This window comes from Macrotis lagotis, chromosome X (assembly GCF_037893015.1).
Source record: "Macrotis lagotis isolate mMagLag1 chromosome X, bilby.v1.9.chrom.fasta, whole genome shotgun sequence".
Taxonomy (NCBI): domain Eukaryota; kingdom Metazoa; phylum Chordata; class Mammalia; order Peramelemorphia; family Peramelidae; genus Macrotis; species Macrotis lagotis.
The window spans coordinates 156800083-156822792 of NC_133666.1; positions in this window are offsets into that span (position 1 = coordinate 156800083).

Here is a 22710-nt window from a genome sequence, read left to right on the forward strand (position 1 = left end):
AGAATATCTTTTCCCTTTATTCTTCCTTCTCTTAACACCTTATTAGGTCTTCAGCATTTATTTCTAGGAGCTATCAGTTTAAATTGAGTGAGGAAACTGGTGAAAAGGCTATGAGAATTCCATCCCAAACTTGGACTAACTTAAATTCAAGGTTTATTACTAGTTTTAGTAACCTGTCCCTTACATTTTAATGTTTCTTAGTAATGACATGAAATCCAATAAACTAATTTAATAACATATTCTGGAGACAAATTTTAAAGATATTTTAAAATGTTCATATGCCTAGTGGGAGCAGATGGTTTGAGAGCTAAGGAAGGCTGGCAGCTAGGGAAAAGAAAGAACCACACAATTTGATTTATCTCAGAAATGCAGAAAACTATAATTTAGACCTCCCACCTAGTTAATCTGTTTGGTTTCATCAACTCAATTAGTCAATTTAACTTCAAGGATCCTGGTACTTCTTTCTCTAAGAGGTCTCTCCTCTCTCCTTCCTCCCTTGCCTTTCCCTTTAAAACCCCTCCAACATTGTTCTACAAGAAATAATCTAATTCGTTTTGAAGTTCCAGATTGTAGGTTTTATTCACTCAGTGACTAATTATTACCAACCCTGGGATTTTGAGCAGAGAGTTAAGTTCAGATTTTCTACCCTTACTTGGTAAAACTGCCTGCTACACAAACAGCCCTATCTAACAATTCCTACGTTTGCAAATTCAATTAAAAATGAATCTCTGCATGATACGACTGTGTTTCAGTGTTGAACTGACATTCTGTTTTTCAGGATGTCAACATCTTATAACATGTGAGATGAGCTTTAGAACCCAATAAATAAGAACAGTAATTGCCCCCTGTATTTATCAACTCAGACTTCTTTAGTCTTGTCTTTATCTTGTATTTCACCACTTAAGGCAAAGGCAAACCCTGGAAGCTAGCTTTTATTTATCTTATGCCTGCCAAATGGTCTTTCCCCCCTCCTTCAAGCTAGAGTGGAGAAAAAAATAGGCAGCTTAAAATTATCCCTTTATTATGTTTTTATTTGAATCTTTCCTATTTGCAGACATTTACTTTTCATACATAAATTAAAGAGAGAAATGAAAGTCATCATTGTTTTGATAATTAAGCCCTCATTTCTTTCAATCAAATCTTACTGGTGAGACTTAAAAGGAGAAACTTCATCTTATTATCACCAGTCTTTATGATTCCTCTAGTCATTCCTGTGGCAGATGACTTGTGCTTTCTTTTCTTTTTTTTTTTTTAAATATAGGTCCCTTACTGTTTGTTGGAGAAGAGCCAAGGCTAACATGGAGGCTGCCCTCACACTTCCAAGTGTATGCTTGCCAGATGCTAAAGAACTGAATGATCCAAAACAGACTTGGGATCTTACCCTGGACCTCTCCCCATCCTCTTTGTAAAAATATCACCACTTAAATGTTTGCTTAAAGAAACCAGGATAAGGATGATGTGCAAATAATAGACAAAGTAGCAACTAGCACCGAAGAATAAGATGATTTTACAATTTTAATGGGTGAACCTTGACATACTGTGATCATGACAAACAATTGATCCAAATCCTGAGCTCATGACTAATGCATCCCACTTTTTTCCAAGTATGATTTTGATTTATTTATTTTATATTATTACAAAAATTTGGTTATAAGAGTAAATATAACCCCCACCCCAAGAAGATGAGAAACATCAAGAATAGTGAAAGAGAGAAAAAAATGTACTTCAGTCTATGTTCATATTCCAATGGTTCTGTCTCTGGGGTGAGTTGTCTTCTTTATCATAAGTCTACCAGAGAAGTTACTTCAATATTTTTCCCACAGTTGCTATTACTAGTTGTATTCTCCTCCACTCCACTCTATTCCTCCCCACTCTCATTTATTCTATTCTTTCTCTCCTTTCATCCTAACCCTGTCCAAAAGTGTCTTGTATCTGAGTACCCTCTCCCATGATCTTCTCTCTCTCTTCTATCACCTATTCCCCTCCCCTTCCCTCCACCCATTTCCCCTTATCCCATCCCTCTCTTCTTATTTTTCTCTAGGATAAGATAGATTTCTTCACCCTATTAAGTGTGCATATTATTTCTTCTCTGAGCCATTTCTGATGAGTATGAAGGCTCACTCATTCCCCCTTGTGTTCCCCCATTCCACTCCATTGAAAAAACTTTCTCTGAACTCTTATGTGAAATTTCTTAGCTCCTTCTTCCTCCCCTTTTTCTTTCTCCCAGTACTTCCCTTTATAACCCATTGACTCCATCTTTTTACTATATTATACCATTATATTCTGCTCCTTCCTATGCCCTGTCTATATATGCTCCTAACATGCTCTTATGAATGAGAAAGTTCATATGAGTTATCAATATCTTCCTCCCATGCAGGAATACAAACAGTTAAATATCATTAAGTTCATCATCCACCCCCTCTATGGTCCACCAGAGTCCTGTACTTGAAGATCAAACCTTTTGTTCCGTTCTGGTTGTTACAATAGGAAAGTTTGAAAGTCTCCTATTTCATTGAAAGTCTATCTTTTCCTCTGAAAGAGGATATTCAGTTTTGCTGGATAGTTGATTCTTGGTTGTAAACCAAGATTTTTGCCTTCTGTAATATTATATTCCAATCCCTACAAGCCTTTAATGTAGATGCTGCCAGATCCTGTGTAATCCTGACTATGAAGTCATGGTAGTTGAATTGTTTGTTTCTGGCAGCTTTTCAAATTTTCTCTTTGACTTGGGAGTTTGGGAATTTGGCTATAATATTCCTGGACATTTTTCTTTTGGGATCTCTTTGAGGAGGTGACCAGTGAATTCCCTCAATTTCTATTTTACCCTCTGCTTCTAGGATCTCAGGGCAATTTTGTTGTATTCTTTCTTTTTTTTTTAAGGTTTTTTTTCAAGGCAATGGGTGTTAGTGGCTTGCCCAAGGCCACATGGCTAGATAATTATTAAGTGTCTGAGGTTGGATTTGAACCCAGGTACTCCTGACTCCAAGGCCGGTGCTCTATTCATTGTGCCACCTAGCCGCCCCTGTATTATTGCTTGAAAAATGAAGTCTAAGTATGTTCTTTTCCTGGTCATGACTTTCAGGTAGTCCAATGATTTTTAAATTATTTCTTCTGGATCTATTTTTGAGGTTGGTTATTTTTCCAATGAGTTATTTCACATTTTCTTCTAATTTTTGGCTTTTTTGGAAGAGTTTTATTTCTTTCTGATTTCTTGCAAAGTTATCAGCTTCCTTTGGTTCTATTCTGCATTTGAAGGAGTTATTTTCTTCAGAGAGCTTTATTTAAATCTCCTTTTCCAGCTGGTTAATTCTGTTTTTTAAGGCATTCTTCTCCTCATTTGCCTTTTGTTTTGCTTTTTCCATTAGGTCTAAACTGGTTTTTAACATATTATTTTCCTCAGTATTTTTTTGTATTTCTTTCACCAAGCTGCTGATTTGGTTTTCATGATTTTTCTGCATTGCTCTCATTTCTTCTCTCAATTTTTCCTCCACCTCCCTTAATTGCTTTTCAAAGTCTTTTTTAAGCTCATCCATAGTCTGAGCCCATTTTCTATTTCTCTTGGAGGTTTTGGATTCAGAAGCTTTGATTTTTTTCATCATCTGAGAATGTGTCTTGATCTTCCATGGGACTAAAGTAACTTTCTATGGGCAGATTCTTTTTTTCTGTTGTTTACTCATTTCCTCAGCCAAAGACAAATTTACAGCACTTCCAAGGCTTTGGGGTTTTTTTGGGGACCTCTATTGAGAATTTTATTTCTCCAAGGTCTTATGCTCTCTTACCTGTGTTTTCATATGTAGATGATCACAGGCACTCCCCCTCTGCCCTGGAGCTGTGAGGAGGGTTCCTGCTATCTTAGTATGGAATTCCAGACTACAAGCTGGATCTCTGAGGGTAAACAGAAGAGTCCTGCCTCAGGGAGAGCAGAGAGATTTCTACCATCTCTCCTGATCCCCTTACTGTCTGTGGGCTGTGCTTTGGAGGTGTAGGCTGGTTTCTCCAGATTCTTTCTGCAGGTTCTGTAGCTGGTGCTCCTTACTCCACACTCATTCTGGTGTAGCAGAATTATCTCACAGCCACTTCAAACTGTTCCTGGTGATTCCTGGGCAGGGCTGGGCTGGGCTGCACTGGGGCCAGGGCTTCTATCCAACTCCTGGTCCTGATGAAACAGACCTTTCCCACAGAGCTTCTAAGTTATCTTGGACTGAAAAAATGTATCACTCAGGCTTTCTGTAGGTTCTGACCCTCTAAATTTTGGGTAGAGTCATAACTTGACAGCTTTGGAAATTTTGGGGGGAAGAAATTCCTGGGGAAATGCTGCCTTCATGCCATCATCTTGGCTCCACCCTCCACATCCCACTTTTTAAGAACACATTTAATTCATGAAGTAAAATATAACTGAGGAAGAAATTGAATCAGAACAGGAGAAGAGCCAGGGTTGTATTGAAAATTTGGGAAAATAAAAACAATATGTGCAATACTTGATCTATCTGTTCATCATACAGTAAGAATAGTTTAAAACTTTATAGCCATGATTATGATAAAGTTGACTTAGTTTGTAAATAGAATTTTGACCTCATACTGACCTTAGCTTGAATTTGAAGAAATTTTTCTTGCAAAAAATACCAATACTAGCTTGAGGAAGTGAGTGACTATAGAATCTTTGTGTCTAAACATAGAAACCAGTTTGAAAAATGTAAAGAATTCAATTGGTTCAATTATTTCAAAAGCATCTCCTACAAAAGCCATGGCATTGTTGTTCAGCCATTTCAGACTCTGTGACCCCACTTAGGGTTTTCTTGGCAACTGGAGTGGTTTGCTATTTTCTTCTCCAACTCATTATATAGAGAAGAAAATTGAAGCAAACACTTTTTAGTGACTTGCCTAGGATCATACAACTAGTTTCTGAAGCCAGATTTGGACTCAGAAAGAAGTCTTCCTGATTTCAGAGTCATACCCCTGTCTACTTTACCACCTAGGTACTTATAAGGTACATAGAAGCTCACTACCTTTTAAGAACAGGAACACTCAGATGTATAACCATAATTCTTTAAAATGCTTCTTCCTTTGGAATAAGGGAGAGGGTGTATAAGTTTAACTTTAATGAGGATTTGATGGAGACAACGTAAAAGAAGGTGAAGAGAAAACTTCATTCTTTTTTATGTTCCTTTTTTAAGGTTTTGTTATTTTATTTTTCCAATTGCATGTAGAGTTTTCAGCATTCATCTTTTTTTTTATGTTTTTGCAAGGCAAATGGGGTTAAGTGTCTTGCCTAAGGCCACACAGCTAGGTAATTATTAAGTGTCTGAGACCGGATTTGAACCCAGGTACTCCTGACTCCAAGGTTGGTGCTTTATCCACTACGCCACCTAGCCGCCCCATGCATTCATCTTTTTGTAAGGTTTTGAGCTTCACATTTTCTCTTCCCTTTCCTCCTTTTCATGACAGTGAGTAATCTATTATATTATACATACATCAATCATGTTTATCATTTCCCCCTATTGGTCTTGTTGTAAACAAAGAATCAGAACTAAAAAAGAAAAAAATATAAAATAAGGTTTAAAAAGTGAAAATAGTATGTTCGGGTCTACATTCAGATTCCATGGTTTTTTCCTCTGGATGTGGTTAACATTTTCCATGATAAGACTTTTAGAATTATCCTTGGTCACTGAACTGTTGAGAGGAGCCAAGTCTATCATAGTTGATCGTCACATGATGTTGCTGTTATGGTGTGCAAAGTTCTCTGATTCTGCTCACTTCATTCAGCATCAGTTCATGAAGTCTTTCCAGGGTTTTTCTGAAATACACTTGCTCATGATTTCTTACAGAACAAAGAATACTCCATCACATTCATATACCATAATTTGTTCAGTCATTCCGCAGTTGATGGACATCCCCTTATTTTCTAATTCTTTGGCAGTGCTAAAAGAGCTGCCATAAATATTTTTGTATATGTAGGTCAGAGAGACTTCCTTCTTGCCAAAACTGTCAACTTATTACTTTGAGAAGAAATATTAAGAGAATTATGTGAAGAAGCTTGAAGCTGGAAAAAGGCTATTAAGGGCTAAAGAGAAACTGAATACATTATTTTTCTGACATATGTAGAGGAAATCTGAAAAAGAATAAAGAAGAGAAGGTAGAGATAGAATCTAAATTTATGAAACTATTCTAACCTTTTTTATATATTTTTAAGAGTATGAAGAACTTTATTACAAAGGTATTTTATTTATTATCCTGGGTAAAACAATGATGTGTGAAACTGTTTTCAAAAGTGAAGTAATTTATTGTTAACAATTGCTAATTTCAATTTAAGTATTGGCAGAATACTGTAAGCAAAAAGCTAGATCCTCCAACTGAATAATTTGACCATTTGTATAGCCTGGTCTTAGAGAAAAAGAAACACATGGAAACAACCAACATTTCAAACTCAGAATTTGATATTAATAAGTTAAATGTCAGTAACTCTTATAATTTCTCCTACCTATGTCACCACTCCTTTCAGTCTCCTTTGTTGTCCAGATCATGTCTCTACCCAAAGATGTCCATCTGAAAGGTTTCTGACTTCTCTCTCTCTATGCTCTATCCCTTCATCTAGTGATCCCATTAGCTCCCATAGATCTAATTACCAACTCTATGCTAATGATTTGCAAATCTTCCCATTCTGCCCTAACCTTTTTATTTGACCTCTAATATCACATCTCCATCTGCCTTACAGGCATCTTGAACTAATGTCCAGTAAACATATTAAATTCAACATGTCCAAAACCAAATAGATTACCCTAACTCTAAAGTCTCCCTACCTCCTATCTTCCCTATTATTTATTGTAAAGAACAATACCATACTCCCAGTCTCCCAGGCTCAAAACAGGTACCATTCTTAACTTCTCATTATCTGTCATTCTCCTAATGGTCTATAATTTTCACTTTTGAAACAATTCTTAAAAGAGCCCCCTTATAGCTCTTCTCACATCATCAATACATGTTAGCTCAGTTGTGAACTGTTTTAAAAAATTTAATATTTTATTTTTTCCCAATTATATACAAAAGCAATTTTAACATTCTTTTTTCAAATTTTTAAACCCAAATTCTCTCCCTTCCTCCTTAATTCTATCCTACATCCATTGAGAAAGTAAGCAATTTGACATAGGTTTGACATGTGTAATTTTTTGGGGGGATTTTTTTTCAAGGCAATGGGGTTAGGTGGCTTGCCCAAGGCCACACAGCTAGGTAATTATTAAGTGTCTGAGGCCGGATTTGAACTCAGGTACTCCTGATTCCAGGGCTGGTGCTCTATCCACTGTGCCACCTAGCTGCCCCAATGTACAGTTTTGCAAAACACGTTTCCAATGTAAACCATGCTTTGAAAGAAAATAGACCAAAACACCCCATAAAAATAAAGGCCATCTTTGATGGTCCCTGCCTACTTTCATTTATGATAAGATAGATTTTTATACCCACTGAGTGTGTATTATTCCTTCTTGAGATTATTCTCAAGAGAATAAGGTTCACATGCTGCCCTCACCTCTACCCCATCTTTCCTTTCACTGTAAAATCTCTTTCAAGTCTCTTTTAAGTCAGATAAATTTACTCCATTCTACCTCTCCCTTTTCCCTTTTCCCAATGCATTCTTTTCTCATTACTTAGTTTTAATTTTTAAATAATTTTTGCATCTTATTCAAATCATAGCCTTGTTTTATGTTTCTGTATATTCTTTCCAACTGCCCTAATCATGAGAAAGGTTTTAGGAGCTACAATATCATTTTTCTAAGTAGAAATGTAAACAATTTTAACCTTATTGAATACCTTAAGGTGTATCCCTTTTTTTCTGTTTGCCTTTTTATGCTTCTTTTGAGTCTTGCATTCACAAGTAAAATTTTCTATTTAGATTTGGTCATTTCATCAAGAATTTGAAAGTCCTCTATTTCATTGAATATCCATTTTTCCCTCTGAAGGATTATACTCAGTTTTGCTGGGGAAGCAATTCTTGATTATAATCCAAATTCCGTTGCCCTCTCAAATATCCTCTGTAATCTTTTTCTGACCAGTTGTCTGACTCCTTGCCATGTGGACTAAGAGATTCTGAAACTGCCACTGCTGACAAGGATTCATTCACTCCCAAAGTAGTTTGCTGGAAACTGTTCTCTGTACTGCATTCTGCTCTTACCCTGGTGCACCAGACCTTTTCTGCTGACTTCTAAGTTGTCTTGGGTTGGAAAATTGTTTCACTTTGCCCTTTAGTGGGTTCTGTCACTCTAGAATTTATTTTGAACCATTATTTAAATGTATTTGGAGGGATTTGGGGGAGAGTTCAGGTGAGTTATTATATTTTCTCCACCATCTTTACTTCCCCTTATTCATTCACAGAAGTATTGCAATAGCCTACTGGTGGATCCGCCTGCCTAAAGTTTCTTCCCATTCCAATCCATCCTCTATTCAGACACCAATGATTTTCCTAAAGTGCAAATCTGATCTTGTCACCCCTTCCCCAAAATATCAATACCTCCCATAATCAATAAACTTTGATGTTTCTATCATTTCCAGAATCAAATACCAAGTCCCTTTGAAACCTAGTCCCTTCTTATTTTTTACATTCCCCTTACACATCTATATAATGTAGTCTTTGAACCAATGATATTGAGTTCTTTGCTGTTTTACCAACAAGACACTTCTCTCAACTCTGGGCAATTTCATGCCTTGAATGTTTTCCCTCTCCATCTCTACCTTCTGGCTCCCCTGGCTTCCTTTAAGTTCAAACTAAAATTCCATCTCCCTCAGGAAGCCTTTGCGAACCCTTCTTAATTCTTGCGCCTTCCATTTGCTCATTGTTTCTTGTATATCATATGTATATATATATATATATATATATATATATATATATATGTATATATATAGTTTATTTATACATATTCATTTGTTTGCTTCCTTCTTTGTTAAACTTTAAGCTTTTTGAGGGCAAAAATTGTCTTTTACTTTTTTCTTAATCCCCAGCACTTACTATAGTGTTTGTCATATAATAAATGTTTGGGTTTTTTTGACTGACTGACTGACTGACTCGTCTATGCCAGAAGAATGGATGAATCATTTAAAGTTGAAGTCCAAAGAGTTAAGAGGTGTTTTCCCATTCCATGAATGGAATGGGGAATATGTCCAAGAAATAAATTGGAATACATCTTCATAATTCCAACTATTTTTAGAATGATTCAGAAAGTTTTATCTGTGATGGAAATTTACAAAAATCACATTAAAGTACTAGGTTTCATCATAGAGTTTAACAGTCTGAATTTCTCACCAGTAGTGAAGGCATGTAAGAAAAGTAGAAAGACATAAATATGAGCTTACTATTGGATTATGGGCAAAAGGACTAAAGTTGATCATTTATAATGCAAGAATTCAAAATGCTATTGATCATATGGAAGTAGACAGCATTTTTCAGTGTTGGATTTATGTAGTGAAGAGGGAGAGGAAGAGAATGGAATAAAAAGCTACATAGTGGGTACTAGGTACACCGATAAATTCATTACAAAAATTATCCCTATTTTACAGCTGAGGAAACTGAGGCAAACAGAAGTTAAGGGTCTAAGACTGAATTTGAATTCAGGCTTTTTTTCTGACTCTATTGACTTCTCCATTAGCTACAACCAGTGTAAGGGATCTCAGATCCCCATGGTAAAGAAACTGGATTTTATAAATTTGAGCATATGCTCAAAGTATTTTGAGGTAACCTATTTTCAAACAACTGACAGAAAAAGTAACTGGAGTATGAAGTATTGGTGTACCTGTATGACTGCATTGGTTTTTTTTTTTTTTAATTGAAGAAGTAGAAGATGGAGAGGAACTTTTGAAAGAATTAGATGAACTAGGGAGGGCTGGTTTGAAATTGTCTATTAATAGTTTTATAGAGTCTATGTTAAGTATATGGGTCTTGTGATCTCGTAGCAAAGAGAAAGCATTTTGAATTTTACATTTTCCCCCTAATCTTATTTTCCTCCCCTGCAGAAGACAGTTTGTTAGTCTTTATATTGTTTCCATAGTATGCACTGATCTAAGTTGAATATGATGAGAGAGAAATCATATCTTTAAGGAAGAAATATAAAGTATCAGATATAGAAGAATTACATAATAAGATAACATTTTAAAAAAATTAAAGGTAATACTCTTTGGTCTTTGTTCAAACAAAATAAAATCTTTCAAAAAAAAAGAGAGAGCATTAATTTGGAAAAATCATTTAAAAGTGCCACTTAAAGAAACTGTATAACTTAAGAACTTTTCTGGTGTTGGTGGATGTTGCTAAATTTTTCTCCTCCTCCTCCTCTTCAAAAATATTTATCTGTAGAATGCTAGGGAGAAGCACAGGGAGAAATGTAGATAACATAAACTTTTTTAAAATCTATTTTTAAAAGAATTTTTTTTAGAATTTAATGATTATTATCATAAATTTATATAGAAAAATATTTCAATTAGTCACTGAGTGATTTTGCTCATGAATATATGATTGAAAAGAACAAAAACAAAGGGTCAGTATACTCTAAAAAAATTTGAAATTACTTTTTAAAAATGGTTAAACAAGGGGCGACTAGGTGGCACAGTGGACAGAGCACCGGCCCTGGAGTCAGGAGTATTTGAGTTCAAATCCTGCCTCAGATACTTAATAATTATCCAGCTATATGGCCTTGGGCAAGCCACTTAACCCCATTGACTAGGAAAAACTTAAAAAAATGGTTAAACAGATACGTGTGAACAAGATTTGTTCAATTGTCTAGCATATACACTAATATTGGCCAATGAAGATACAGAAGAACCTTTTGTTTTGCATGGATGCTAGTTTTATCCCTAGAGTGACAGCTATCAGAAATTAATAGTCTTTACCATCAGAGAATTTAATGACAATGTAACTCACTGTACTATTATATAAAATCACTGTACTATATATATATATATATATATATATATATATATATATATACACACACACACACACACACACACACACACATATATATATATATATATAGCTAAGAATACATATATATGTATTCTTAGATTTGAATTGGGTTGTCAAGAGTAAAATTCATACAATGGAGCTAAATTTCAAGTATGTGGACTGACAAAAATCTATTGATTTATATTCTTACTATGACTAAATTAGATGATGTTTGCTAGAGATGGGTAGTAGAACTATATAATTTATGAATGAAGCCTGCACATCTTTCCTAACAATATAATAAAAATATAATCAATAAAGGGCATTTAAAGAAATGATCCAAACTTAAATGTGTATTAAATAATTTAATCAATAATAATTTAATTGTCAAAAACAATAGGTATCATCAAAGAAAATAACCTCAATGAAACAATATACCAAAACTTGTGATATAGTCAAAGCAGTTACTAGAGAAAAATTCTCTCTTATCAAGAAAAGAAAGATGGAACAAATCAGTGATCTAGGGATACAACCAAAGTTAAAAACATTTTTATATCTTTGCTAGACACAAAAGTAAAAATTCTTAAAAATCAGTTAAGAGATAAATAAAATTGATTAATTGCATTTTAAATGAATGAAGTCATTTTTAAAATCAAATTTCTTATATTTTTTCCTTTGGGAGTTTATGAATTTTTAAATTTCTTTTATGACATGGCAATAATTGTTATTTTAGATCCTACAATGTAATATTTACTTCAAAGAAATAATAACATGCAAACTCCCTTCAAACATTTGGGGACATGACACCTTTCTATATCATTCAGTTTCTAGAGAGGGGAAAGGGATTAGGTTTATAGTTTAGATCAATTCCTAAAGCAGTCATTCCAAATTCCAATCCATCACCCCTACATTGGGCTTGAGTACTGAACACTCTAGTTTCTTAGGGTTCTTGCTGGGCTGGCTGTAACATTGATCCTGGAATTCAGATTCCAAGGTTACCATGACTCAAGTCTGGCTATGGAGGTTTCACTGTCTGCATTTAGAATTGAAAAAGACAAAGGAAACAGAAGAAAGGGGGAAAAAAACCCAGCCCCCAAACCCACACTCACTTCTCAGGACCACAGGGTCTAAAAGGGAGAGGAATGGAAGGCAATACTTCTCCTTATCCAGCTCATTTCATGTTACATTTTCCCCTTGGATGCATATGCTTTTGTGTGTGTCATGTGTGTGTGTGTGTGTGTGTGTGTGTGTGTGAAAATGAGATAAAAGTAACCCTACCACATTTCTTTTTATGAGACAAATATAGTTCTGAATATCTAAACCCCTGAAAGATAAAGTACTTAAAGTAAACTGTAGACGAATTTCTCCAAAGTGCATTGATGTGAAATGTTGAATGTTAGAGTGCAGCTGTTTTTTGGACCTAAATAATGGCCTCTTAACTCTTTGCTGTCAACCATAGTCCTTACTGGGATGATTCAGAAACTACTAATTGGTTCTTATGTATTCTTTTGACTGAGTTGTTGAATCAAAGATGATTGGTCTTGGCAGAATCTTGTGAAGGAATCTCTCCCTTTAGTAGTTTATAAAAGTTTGAGGATAAAGAATTCTGCCTCTTTCTTTGTGGGTTTTTCTGTCTCTGTCTCTTTGTCTCTCTGTTTCTCTCATACACACACACATACACACACACACACAAACACATATTGGACTTTCTGCCTCTGTGTGTGTGTGTGTGTGTGTGTGTGTGTGTGTGTGTGTGTGAGGAATGTCAATGGTAGAGAGGAAGAAAATACTTTCTCCTTTCAGCAGTGATGGTAATGAAGTACATGGAAGAATGAATGTGTTTGAACTAGCCTTGATGAGCATTCCTGGTTGTCTCGCTCTGCTTTCTATTTCCTTCTCTGGGCAAAGACTAGTTATTTGTAACCAAGAAAGATCTTATTTCTAGTTTTTGCAATTATATCATGAGTCTTGAAGTTCTAGAGCTGGATATTGGCTGCCCAGAACGTCCCAACATTTATCAAAGAAGATGGCCATCACCATAAGGACCCTGTAGTGAAAGGGTTAAAGAAACCACAAGTCTGTCTGTTCAGAAAATACAGACCTTGTGAGTTAGTTGTTCAAGAGAGTGAAATAACTAGTTGAAAGAATGTGAATATGATACATCTATTCATTAGTCCATTAAATTGGTAGGTAAAATTTATATAATGATCTAATTGAGGTGTTTCATGTTTTTTATATGTGTTAACATATATAGCACTTGCTTTCCTGGGATGAGACATAATCAGATATTATCCCAGAGTTGACAAATTGTGAAACTTTTGAATTTAGCTTCTGGAACTATGTAATTTTCTGGAGGGATAGGGTGGGGAGTGTGAGAAGAAAAGAATGTGTGAAGCCATTCACCTTCTTGGTAACATGTCACTCCACAATTAATTAAACAAACAACCAGTCAATCAATCAACAAGTACTGATTAAGCAGTCGCTATGTGCCATGAATTTTGTTAGTTGCCAAGGATACTAGTACAAAAGACTAAAAAATTCCTTCCTACTAAGAAAGAATTTACACATGAGTAATGTCTTACACATTAGAATACATGTGATATAAATAAATATGTTAATATGTGCAACAGAGATACAAAATGAATAAACACAAATATAAAAATATATGAAAATATATGATATTTAAATAGGAAACAGTTTGGAAATTGAGGAAGAAGGATCAGGAAAGGCTTCCTACAGAAAACAGTCAAGCTACAATTTAAAGGGAAAAGGGATTCTTCTATAAGACAAAGGTGAGTTGGGAGTGCTTTTGAAATGTAGGATGGTCAATGCAAAGGCATAGAGATGGTAGATAGGTGAGAAGAGCTGAAAAAAAACTGACAAAAGTTTGGCCAAAATTCTAATGAGACTGAAAAGATAGTTCAGTTTATGTAGGGCTTTTAACGTTGAACAGATTTTTTATTTTATCCTAGAGACAATAATTGGTTCTTGTGAGGTCCCTGGAGCTGACTGTCCCATGGTGAGTGAGACCTGGGCATAAGGAAAATCACATTGGCAGTAGTATGTGGGATGGATTGGGATGAGGAGAGACTAATTGGAAATTACAATATTACTGTTAGGAGGCTGCTGCAATAGTCAAAGTGAGAGGTGATGAGAGTTGTAGTTGTATGAGTGGAAAAAAGGAATTGAGTGAGAGAAATGAAAGTAACACTATTTGGCATCAAATGAATATGTGGGATGAAAGAAAGTGAAGATTACAAGATAATCTTAACATTATCTTAGATAATTTAGTATTGTGGGATACTGGAAGGATGGTGTTGCCTTTGATAGTCAAGAAATATTTATTGTCAAAATTGGGTTTTTAGGATCTTTAGATATTGAAATGTAAAAGAAAAAGTCTTTAGGGCCATTCCAAATTCCATTTGTGGACATGAGCTATATAATGCTTGCACTAGTTGATTAAACATGCTAGAACTTCTATTTTTCCCCACAGGGGAACCAGAAAATGGAGCAGCACAACAACTAGCCCAGGGCTGCTTGACATACCAGTCATCCTTTGTGAGTAAATATAAGTTGAATTCAGAGATGTCTGCAACTGTCGAAATCAGTCTTGACCAACTTAGAGAGAACTGTGATCTTGTTTTCTAATTTTTATAAAGAGCAGCAAACATGCTACTTTCTATATTGGCAAATGTTTTCACACTGGACTCTTTACTTCCCTGATGTGCTGATATATATTTCTCCCTTAACCCCAATGTAGGTATGGATATCTCAAAAAGTCAATTATGTATAAATATACCACCCTTTCCTGATTCCCCTTTAAGCAGCTGAGAACTTGTTGCTTGTCTCTCTGCTTCAGCTTGCAAGCTTCTTCTCTGGTAATAAATGCAGTCATGATCTTTGTAAACTGTTACTAGACTCTGACTCACTTCATATCCCTCTTTCTTTGGTCATGGGTTTCTCCTTTTATAGCAGTTCATTGGGATATTTTTAAAATCACTATCCAATGTTAATCTTTACAGCATTGGACTTTCTTTTCATCATCAGACACATCCATGCCTGAGCTTCCTTTCAGCTTTGCTCCAGCAGCTTCATTAGTATTGGATCTACTTGTAATTATCTTCCACTCTTCCCAGTAGTATATTGGGCACCTTCTTATCTGAGTGGTTCATTTTCTAATGTCATCTCTTTTATCATTTTAGTACTGTCCATGGGGTTTTTCTTGGCAAAGACATTGGAGTGCTTTTTATAACAAGGTTGTATGTTGTCACCTTATTTGTTTACTTTTTTTGCAGAATAAATCATTACAAAAGGCAATATGAATCAAAAGCAGAAATTAAAATTTCCAGAAAAAATAGTAACAATCTCAGATAGGCAGACAATACTAGTCTGATGGCAGAAAGTGAAGAGGAATTAAGAAGTCTCTTGATGAGGGTGAAAGAGGAGAGTATAAAAGATAACTTGAAGTTAAACATCAGAAAACCTAAAATCTTGGCAACTGGTCCCATTTCTTCCTGGCAAATGGAGGAAGAAGAAATAAAAGCAGTGTCAGATTTTATATTCTTTGGCTCAAAGATCCCTGTAGACAGTGACTGCAGTAATGAAATTAAAAGTTGCTTGCTCTTTAGAAGGAAAGCTATGGCAAATAGAGTCAGCATCCCAAGAAGTAGAACATCACATTGCCAACAAAGGTCCATAAAGTCAAAGTTATGACTTTTCTAGTAGCAATGTGTGGCTTTGAGAGTTAAACTATAAGGAAAACTAAGCATCAGAGAATCACCAATTTCCAAATTGTAGTGCTAGACTTTTGAGAGTCCCCTGGATAGTATAGAGATCAAATTAGCCAATACTTACAAATACTAAAGTTGAAGTTTTTAATACATTGTCCACATAATAAGATGAGACTCATTGGAAAAGACCTTAATGTTGGGAAAGATTGAAGACAAAAGGAAATGGGAACAGCAGAGCATGAGATGGATAAATAGTGAAGTGAAAGCAATGATCATGAGCTTGCAGAGATTTCAAGAGATAGTAGAGGATATAAGAGTCTGATATTCTATGATGCATGGGGTAACAAAGAGTTGGACACTAGTCAAAGACTGAACAATATTCCAAGACATTCCCCATGCCAGAAAGAACTGAGGCTTCAATAACTCAATCGCAAATGAAGAAGCCAGCAAAGCAATGAACTTCTGTTGTCGATTTGCAAGTCACATATTGCAATCAGACTTTTGTTCCTAGTCATTCATCTATATAACATTACCAAAGTAATATTGGAAGTGGATTGGATAGAAATGGAACTGATCACCCCAAGGCAAGGTGGAGTGCTTTACTAAGGAAAGGATCTTTTGAATCAGGAATAATTGTGGAAAAGAACAGGTTATATTTATCATCCCTATTGTCATTAGAAACATTAAGTGATTACTATGTGTTAGGCACTTTCTAAGAACTGAAGGAAAAAAAGAGGTAAAAGACAGTCCTGGTCCTCAAGGAGCTTATTATCTAAATGTACAAATAATCTTTACATAGAATAAATAAGAAGTAAAGGTTTCCTACACAAGATAGGATTTCTGTTGGAGCTTAAAGAATTGAAAAGGGAAGGCATTCCAGGCATAGGAAATGGTGAGAGAAAATGCTCAGAATCAAGATGGAGTCAAAAAATTGTTGGTTGGAGTACAGGGGACAATTTCAACAAAATGAAAAAGTAGGAGAGGGCTAGGATATAAAGGACTTTGAAAACTAAACAGAATTTTATATACAATTCTGGAAATAATAGGCATACACTATGGGGGTGCAAAGTGACATGTTAGGGACAGAGAGGTGACATGATTAAAATTTCACTTTAGGAAATTTTAGGAAATTCAGTCACTTTGGTGACTGCATGTGTGAACTAGAGTGAACAGAGACTTGAGGCAGGCAGATCCACCAGTAGGCTATTACAATAATCCAGGTGTGCAGCAGAGTGGTGATATATTTCAAAGGTAAAATTGACAGGTCTTGGCAACAGATTGTATAGGGCAGATGAGAGATAGGGAGGAGTTCAAAATGAGCCTTGGGAGATTGGGAGTATGGGGAGAGGGAAAGAAATACAAAATTCTTGCATCATATAAATACAGTCAATCAAAATAAATTCCTATTTTGGTCATACCCAGAAATCTGTTTCTTATCTGGTTATGAAGTGTCCATCATGAATTCGCTGGTTTTATGATTGATCACTTCATTGACCAGGTTATTTAAGTCTTTCAGAATTGTTCATTTTTACAATTTTGATATATTAATATTATAGTATTCTATATCATCCACATACCATTATTCATTTGATCCCCATTCCTTTCTTTTTTTCACAGGTCGACTCGATCTTACTGGTGAGCAATTTCTCTTTTCTCATATTGTTATTGAAATGAAAATCCTTAGGATTGTATTCCATCTTTCTCTGATTTTTTTGTCTTTCTCTCTCTCTCTCTCTCTCTCTCTCTCTCTCTCTCTCTCTCTCTCTCTCTCTCTCTGTCTCCCCCTCTCCACCTCTCATAAACCAAGGTTCTTATCTCCTTTTTAATACTACATAAACATTGGAGACTCTAAGTTAAGAATATTTTTCTATATCATAGACAAATAGTCATCCAGTTTTGGCTTAAGGGTTTTTTAACTGAGGGGCTTACTATTACCTTCTCAAGTAAATCTATTCTATTTAGAGATGATTATGTTATCATCATTATTATTATTATTGTTATTATTATTATTATTATTATCATTATTTTTTCCTTGCATCAAGCCTAAATTTATTTCTTTTCAGGTTCTCTCTTTTTCCTATTTGTATCTAATCAAAACATTCTTTCAAAGACAATCTTTTATCCACTATACTATACCATTCTATGCTATGCTTTGCTAGCCTATCCTATATATGGGGAGGAGGACCTCAGTTTAAATCTGGTCTCAGACACCTGGGCAAATCATTTAACTTTTCCTTGGTTCACCATCTGTAAAATGACTGGAAAGGGAAATGGCAAACAATTACCACCATCCCCAATCCAAAAGGGATCACAAAGTCTCAGACACAACTGAAACAACTCAACATACTATACTATGCTATATTGTTGTTCAGTCATTCAGTCATATCTATCTCTTGTTCTTGTTCATTGTTTCCATGACACTATCTATCCATCTCATCCTCTGCCATCCCCTTTTCCTTTTGCTTTTAATCTTTCCCAACATCAGGGTCTTTTCCAATGAGTCCTATCTTTTCATTATGTGGCTAAAGTATTTAAGCTTCAGCTTCATTTGAATATTCAGTGGAATATTCCAGTGAATAGCCTAAAGGATAAAAATTCTTTAAATTTGATCTATTTGATCTCCTTGCTGTCTGAGGGACTTTCAAAATCTTCTGTAGTACAGTTTGAAAGCATTGATTTTGATTTCCTTATAGTCCAACTCTCACAGACATAAATTGCTTCTAGAAAAACAATAACTTTGAATATATAGACTTTTGTTGATAAGGTGATGTCTCTGCTTTTTAGTATACTCTACTAAGCTATAATTAATTTTATATACAAGAGAGTTATCATGTCCTAGCTAAGTTTTCTTTTCTCCAGGTTGTTCCTTTATCTGATCCTATAGTCTTTCTCCATCCTGATTGCTCTATTTTGGACACTCTCTAGATTTTCAATATCCATCTAAAATATGGTGTCCAGATGAACCTAATACACCACATGTGGTTGAATGAGGACAAAGTAGAGCAGACTACTAAATAATTTACTAATAGGTTGGCTGAAGGGGAAGAATAAAAATTTTAACTATAGGTGATTAAAATTTATCTTCTCTAAGTTAATGAAATCTACTTTTAATAAGAATATGTATAGAAGACATGAAAGCACATTTCCTTCTTATTGAAAACAAATTACCTGAGGTCAAGAAAACAATATTTTTTTATCATAAAACAAATATTTCCTATATCTTTATATTCCAGATCCATCCTTGTTACCTTTTGTCTTCTCCTCTTGGCAAAAACGTTAATGGAGATAATTGAAAAGATATTTGTTTTCATAAAAGTTTTTCAAATTCAGATGTAATGCAAGTAATAATGAAGGAAAAAAGCAAGAGGGAAATGCTTATATCGCCACCTGCTGGAATCTAGATATTTATCTCACTGTCAGTTTAACTTCCCTCTGTACTTTGTGGAATTGAATACACCCTTAAACTGATCAGTTCTCTTGTTTGGGGTAGAATGGAATTGTGATCATGAATAAGAAACAAGACTTAAATTTTTGGAGCCAACCACTATGGCCAGCAGCTTGCATTACTTAAAATTTGTGCTTATCTTTAATCAATTCCAATAACTAACTGCTTCTCTATGGCCATCAGTTCACTCCCAATGTGTTTTTCATCAGAATCCACTAAGTGAATCCCCTTCCCAAAATACACTTAATGAAATATTATTAATCATATGCCTTGGTGAGCTTCCGAAAGGGAGAAGAGGCTAGATAAAAAGAACTGTTTTTGAAGTATTGTTTGCAAATTGCTTCACAATTTTGTTTTTGTTGTTAATTACTTCTCTTCCACTGTGATACTTCTTATCAACACTGTTCTAGTCAATGTTTTAACAACGAATCTCTGGGGAAGAAATGTTTGTACAACATACTTTAAGTTAAATCTTCATTATTAACAATTTCTCCATCACTTTAAGTCCAGACAATTCATAGAACAATAAATCAAACTCTGATATGCAGCACTGGCTGATTTCCAAGGTATAAATGCTCACACTGAATATTTAATCACCTGCTTTTGCAAATCTCTTTTGAGTCAGTTGCAGCACACCACCACCCCTCATTTACAAAGATGAGGCATGCAATGGATTTTTTTATCATTTGAATTGTATTGTTGATTGGTACTTAATTTCATCTGACTCCACACTTCAACTATGAAAAGATGAAAGAGATACTGATATGGTTATCTTCAATGTTCAAGGCAAGGGTCCATTGCCTTCAAAGTTTCCTTCATAATCTTTCAAAAATTTCAGGGATTTGGGAAAAAGAAAAGGTCTGGATTAAAATTCTGTATTTAGAATTTGTAGTCAGAAATCTTTAAAAGCAGATTGTTTCTATTGCTTATAAATCAGTATTGTATTATTAGTATTGTATTAATATTAGTATTAATTTTAGTATTAGTATTGTATTATTCCTTACCTCTTTAAGGCTACTTTTCAATATTCCCTTTTTTTACAGACAGAAACCAAGGTATAGAGAGATTGAGAGAAATACAAAATCTTTAGGATGAGCTAGTCAATAGAGTTTAGCATTGCTATTATTTAATCATAAACATTAAAGACATTTCCTGTTTATAACTTCTGATATAGTATGAAGAACAATAATGAAGCTTTTGCAGTTGTCCTGACTAATGCATTGCTGGATGATTGCCCAAAGTGCCCAGTCTGTCTTGATTTTATAGACTTGTTATAAGTCTTTAGGCATTATAAGAGAGGACGATTAACTTCATATTAATAAGGTATTTTTTCATAATTTATCATGGTCAAAGAATTGCTTATATGGCAAGTCTACTGGTACTAATCTTCTCTATGCTTAGTAGGGTTAGTTCCAGGGTAATGCTAGAGACTGCTACAAACTTGCAAGAGGTGACTGTTAAATTTCCATTGTGAGCGTTTATACCTTGAAAATCTGCAAATCCTACAAATAAGGGCTGAGTATGTTGTTTCATTGAATGTCTAAATTTGATAAAATGATGGATAAATTGTTAATTTTGATTAAACTTAAAATTTTATTTTTTGAGGTTTCTTTTTCACCTTTAATAAAATATTTTTATTATATCTCCAATTACATATAATGGTAGCCTTTATTAATCTTTTTTTTCAAGGCTTCAAGTTTTAAAGTTTTTCTCCCTCTGTCCCTTTCCTCCCCCTGCCCCTGACAGAAGGAAATCTGATATAGGCTTTATATTACAGTGAGACCGCAGAATAAAATATCAATCCAATCATCTATTTGGGATTTTCTTGGTAAAGATAATGGAGTGGTATGTCATTTTCATTTCCATCTCATTTCTAGAAAAAGAGGCAAATGGCATGAAATTACTTGTCCATAATCATACAACTAATAAGTGTCTAAGTTCAGATTTGATGTTAGAAAAATGAGTCTTCCTAACTCCAGGTCTGGCATTCCATCCACTGTGCTACCTAGCTGCCCGTGTAGAGTTATAGCACCTTCTTTTCTATTTGAGTTTGACCCTACTGGCTTAAAAGGTATCATTACAGAAATGCATGATTTAAAACAAAACATGCTAGTTGTTTGGTAAAAATGAGGAATAACTTGATGGCTCATATATATATATATATATATATATATATATATATATATATATATATGCAATTTCAAGAAAAAATAAGGACGGTCTGTAGGACATTGTATGTAGATGCTGGTGTAGTCCTTTACAATATGACTGTCAAGATTTATTTGATGGTGTCTGAGTTGTAGTTTTGATGATGCTTCAAATAATATATATATATATATATATATATATATATATACATATAGATGTGTTTTCTTTTTGGCATTTTGTAAACGCAAATTCTTTCCTTTCTTACTCTGAGAAATAGAAATTAACTGATTTTGCTTGCTAAAGCAATATTCATTTATAAACTTATACATAATTATATGAATAAGGGATTTCTTGCATTGTTAAGATCTTTGTGAACTGGAAGTTTATTCTGACCTATGGAATCTGAGATAATATTCATATGGAGAATCCCATGGGAGAAAAATCCATGAACAGCATCTCAATAAGTCTGAGATAATATAGGGTTATTTTGCTGGCACTAGCCAGATAACTCCTTAAGAAGTTTCATGTTCACATTTATCTGCTATCTATGTATTTTTTACATGTTTATTGCTTCTTTTCTCTTTATCTTTAAAACAAGTTGAAGTTTTCTAGTTTTACCAATTCTAACTTGATATATGTATCCATCTAGAATCAAATATAAAATTTCTTCCATTCCCTTGGTTAGCCAACCTTCAATAAATTGGAAACATTCTTTACCATATTCTCATCTCCCTCAAAGGATAGTTGTTTTCTATGATATATGTCAGAGATCGTTTTTTATTCCCTATCCAGAGGAGGTGTTACTATACTATCACGTCGTCCAAGTTTAGATGTAAATATAAGATTGTTTCATTAGATTTTAGTTTCCTTGAGGACAGAAATTGCCTTCTTTTGGTATTTGTATCCCCAGTATTTAGCATAGTGCCTATTGAGATATGGAAGACCACAGCATCTTCCTCCAATTTGCTCTAAAATCTCTTTTGGTAACCCAAGTCCTACATAGAGGCTTTCTCCGTTTTTTTTTTTTTATCACTAGTACTGGGTTACCATAGAATTATAGATTTTGGGATGCAACTTCTGTCAAGTTTAGGAATTGAAAAGGGTAGGAGAAACTTCTCATTTTAAAGTCTTCTCATTTTAAAACTTCTCATACTTACAAAGAAACCCTTATTCCAATTGCCCCAATGAATGACCCTAATTCAGAGGTGACTCTCTTGAAGAAAATGGTCTAGAGATACATACAACCATGATGAGTTATGATATGCATCAATGAAGAGACCATAATAATGAGATAATGACTTCTTGGAGTGTTGTAATAATTAGATCTTTTTTTTTTTACCAAATGTTTATATGTAGAAATGAGATTCAATCTAAGCATTAATATTATATGAATAATCAAACTAATCTGGAATAGTTAAAAGTGAGATTTTTCTGAAATAATGAAAAATGGTGCTCTTCAATTACTTTGT